This window comes from Lathyrus oleraceus, chromosome 5, assembly GCF_024323335.1.
Source record: "Lathyrus oleraceus cultivar Zhongwan6 chromosome 5, CAAS_Psat_ZW6_1.0, whole genome shotgun sequence".
NCBI classification, from domain to species: Eukaryota; Viridiplantae; Streptophyta; class Magnoliopsida; order Fabales; family Fabaceae; genus Lathyrus; species Lathyrus oleraceus.
Window position 1 is genome coordinate 449066568 of NC_066583.1, and position 4341 is coordinate 449070908.

Below are 4341 nucleotides of genomic sequence, written 5' to 3' on the forward strand. Positions count from 1 at the left end.
GCCACCGTGCGTTATTCATCCCAAAGGAGGGAAAGGAAACGCTCGAAGTAAACCTGAAAAAGGAAAGGACAAGACGGGGTCTCGCAACCAAATCTTGGGTTCGGGAGTCGGTTATGCGAAGGGAAGGTATTAGCACCCCTACGCATCCGTAGTACTCTACGGGGTCCACTTTTGTAGTTCTTGTCTAAAGGGTGTGAGTTTATCTTGTGCTGTTTACCAAAAAAAAGGGTTAAATGAAAATGACTCGCGCGGATGTCGCATCCACTGCATACGTATCTCATCTGAATATGAGAATCAGAGTCTTTGTAGCTCGGCTGACCTATGGGTTGGGGGGATGTGTGCTCGCTAAGACATCACGTCTTATGCCTACGTATCTCATCTGGAATGAGAATCAGAGCAAGCCGTAGTTCGGCTAACTATGGGGTTATGGAATGGGTTTTGGACGAACGATGTTACTACGCAATCTACCGGATGCTCGACCTTTGGAGACTTACTCACCTGTAGTAGAAGGAGTAAACGTGTGTTTAGGAGAAGAAAAATCAATGAAGGGTTAGGGTTTGGTGAACTCATGCAAAAAGGCAGTCCTTGATGAAGGAACCTGTAAAAAAAACACACAAAAACATTGCCTCCTATCGAGGTCTTCCAGCTAGGAAAACAGTAAAATGCGGGAAAAATGTAAAAGTACCACGCGGATAAAGATCCGAAGTAACAACAGTTAGAGGAATGGGAAACTCAGGGATCCTTCCAAGTTAAACACCATCAAAGAAAGTGAGTCAGTACAGGTAATCGGAATGAAACCTCCAGGGGGTATCCCACAAATAAAGTGGAAAACCACGCAAGTTATCCCTGCAAAAGTCATGTGAGCCCTCACAAAAACTCAACAAACAGGTTAGAGACAAAAAAATAGGGTAATCAAGGGTTGCCCCCAAATCAAAACGTAACCACATGAATCATGCCATTAAAATTCACAAAAAAGACATGCATCAACAGGGTATCAAATTCACCCATAATACCTCATACATTTAGAGCATTCAAATTAAAGGCATAAAGATGATGGATATAGGGCAAACCTAATTGGAGAGCTTGATTGAAATTGAGTTGCACCCGTGAGGTTTACAAAACAATCTTTAGGGTTTATGTGAGGCAGAGGTGATTCTGTGCAGTTGAGTTCCCTTCAGGGTTTGGAGGCTGCTCTGAACTCTGTTAGCTCTTCTCTCACTATCTTTTTCCTCAGGGTAATAGGAATAGAAATCAATTTGTTTCACTTAAACTCTAATATTTATAGCCTAATATTGATAGCTTAGTGGGCTTTTGAAAGAGGTCCAAGTCTGAGATTTTTTCTTTTATTTATTTATTTATTTATTATTTATTATTTTTATTTTTATTTTTATTTTTTAAAAAATTTTTTTTGGATTTAATTCTGATTGACATGATGAAATGCAATGTATCTAATGTTAAATGTTCTAAAAATGAATGCATGCATGAGGTGTAAAGCGTATGCTTCCAGGAAAAATGAAGGGTAAATTTTGGGGTATTACAATATTCCATTAGAATGAAATAGTTCCTCAAAAAATTTATTCTCGAATTCGCCACCATGATCGCTTCTGACTCTACTGATTTTAGAGTCAAATTTGTTTTGTACTTTGGAACAGAAGCTAGTGAATACAAAGTGAGACTCACTCTTGTGCTTTAGCAATTTTACCCATGTCCATCGAATCATCAACAATAACTAGTCCATACTGTAGTGGGAAATTCATGATCGTCAAGCTATTGACAAGCTAGAGATCAATTAACAAGAGTCGCCACCGCGCTTTTGTTGTTTCCAAGGGAAAAGGGAAAAAGTACGAACAAAACCCAAATAGTAAGAAGTTTTTAAATAAAAACTAATAAAAGTCAGAGATCACAGGTAAGGGGGTTAAAAATATGGTTACACAAATGCAAAGACATATTTTTGGTATTTTGGTTAGTGAAATGATAAAATACAAGTATGATATAATCACAAAGTGCTTGGTGATCTCTCCCAAAACAAACCCAATGAAATAGGGGTAAGGAGGATGCAAAGATATGATCCCAATGCTTATGCTTATAATGGAATTACATGAGGGATCTTAGGGTCAAAATTGGGGTCTTACAGCTACCCCTATTTAAGGACATTCTAACTGAGGAGGTGAAGGTTAAAATCTTCGGCTCAACTCAGTAGAATGGGCTTAAATAAAAACATGGAGAAACAAATTTTGGTCCCTAAGAGACCTCATGATGCATATGATGTGAATGCAAAAGTCAATGCTTTGTGGGGAAATATTGCCACAAAGGAAAAGAAAATCAGAGAGACCGAAAATCCGCAGGAGCATAATGCATTCCATAAGGGAAACTCCTTAGGGAGACAGAGACTCTGATGGGAAAAAGGTGTTATGCGTAGGCCAGACTACGACTTAAAACTACTGGGGGACTAGAGGAATTCCATACAAAATGGAAAGACTTAGCCGGGGAAACAAAAAACATCTGCAGGGAATACGAATACGTCAGGATAAGATTGAGGTACTCGATTAGTGCAGGGGAACAACGATTTCACTAAGGAAATGCACAGTCAACTCAACTGGGGAGAACTAAACTCCAAGACAAGAGGAGCAGAAATTTATTATCTGCTACCTGTTACTGGGTAAGGACATAATAAACATCTGACAGAGAGAACATCTGTCATTAGTTAAGATGAACATATCAAGGATGACTCGCTGAGGAAGAGCCAGGAGGAAGTATTCATTACCGGTTACTGGGTAAGAATAGCCTTGCTGGGAAAAACTGCAGAAAATAGGATTTACAACTACCAGTTACTAGGTAGAAGACCAAGGGTGAGAATATCCGTCATCGGTTAGGATGAACATATCAAGGATAAACTCGACAGGGAAGAAAATCCGTCACCGGTTAAGATGAACATATTGTAAGACCCCAATTTTGGGCCCTAAGATCCCTCATGGCCCATATCATATCATATCATAACCTCAAGGATCATTGCATGCCTTTGTCCCCTTCTAGTGGATAGATTGCCTTGTGGGTTTGTTTCTGGATCACCAAGCATACTTTGCATTTGTATATTCTTGCTTTCATATGTTTATCATTCAAAAAGTACAAAAATATTGTTTGTCTAACCTTGTTGCTTGCAGTTGAAGCAATCATCAGCAATTAGGTCAAAGTCAGTCATTGATCAGTCAAAGCAATGGATGGTGGCCATTCTTGCAGAATTTGGGCATCATGATCATTAATCAAAGGTTCATACATCTTGGGACATCATTTGAAGTCAAGGTCTCAAGGAATTAGGGTTTGGAAATCATCAGAAGAGGCTCAGTCACTCAAAACCCTAGAAAAGTCAAACTTGGTCAACTGTGGATTTAATCAGAGATTTGATGGATAGAATTGATTTGAAGGAGCTCATTCATGCTTATATAAGTCTCATCTATCATGTTCAACCTCATCATGGAAGAAAATCAAGTCAATCAGAAATTTTCCAGAAATAGCAAGTGGACCTGTAATTTCAACTGCCAAAAATGGAAACTTCTTGATCTTAAACTTACATCATGATACAAGCTCCAAATGAATTTTTGCCCAACATGAAAGTTGAAGATCTTGTTCTCCCATTTTCAAAAAGTCCAAGAACTCTCAAATCCCATGTGTGGTTGTCAAGATATGATCAAATCATTTTCACCAATTTTTGAACTTCAACAAGCCATATCTCTCAAACCATAAGGCCAAATTTGGTGGGGTTTTTTCCTACAAACCACATTTTTCATCCTCTTTCCAAAAATATAAATTTCATGACCTAAAACCTTACCATTCAAAATGGCATTTTTGGACCTATTCCTTTAAAAATCAAAGTTTGACTCACAGTTGACTTTTTGATTTATGCATTTTTTCTCACTTTGGCCAATTGGGAAAGGTTTAAAATCACATTTGAAACTTGCCTCAAGTCCTAATTCATGGTCATACCACCATCCTACCACTATTTTGGACCAAAATGCAAATATGGTATTTTTTGCAATTTCCTCATATGACCAAAGCAAAGTACAGCAGTACATGTACCACTACAAACAGCACAAACATACAATCTGTACAGCCTGTCCAAGCCCATCTGAGCAGCATTGCACCTCCCATTTCCCACCTTTGTACATAATTAGCAATTGTGCAAATAGCTCCATGTAAGCAAGGCAAAGTTAGCAATTAAGGAGCAGACCACAAAGCAGCATTCTGCAGCAGGCCATTAGCAGCCTTTCAGGCCCAACTCGACCAGCCATGTACCTCCATCCTTCACCTATGCATAGTTAGCAATTTTGGCAGATGGAGCTCATT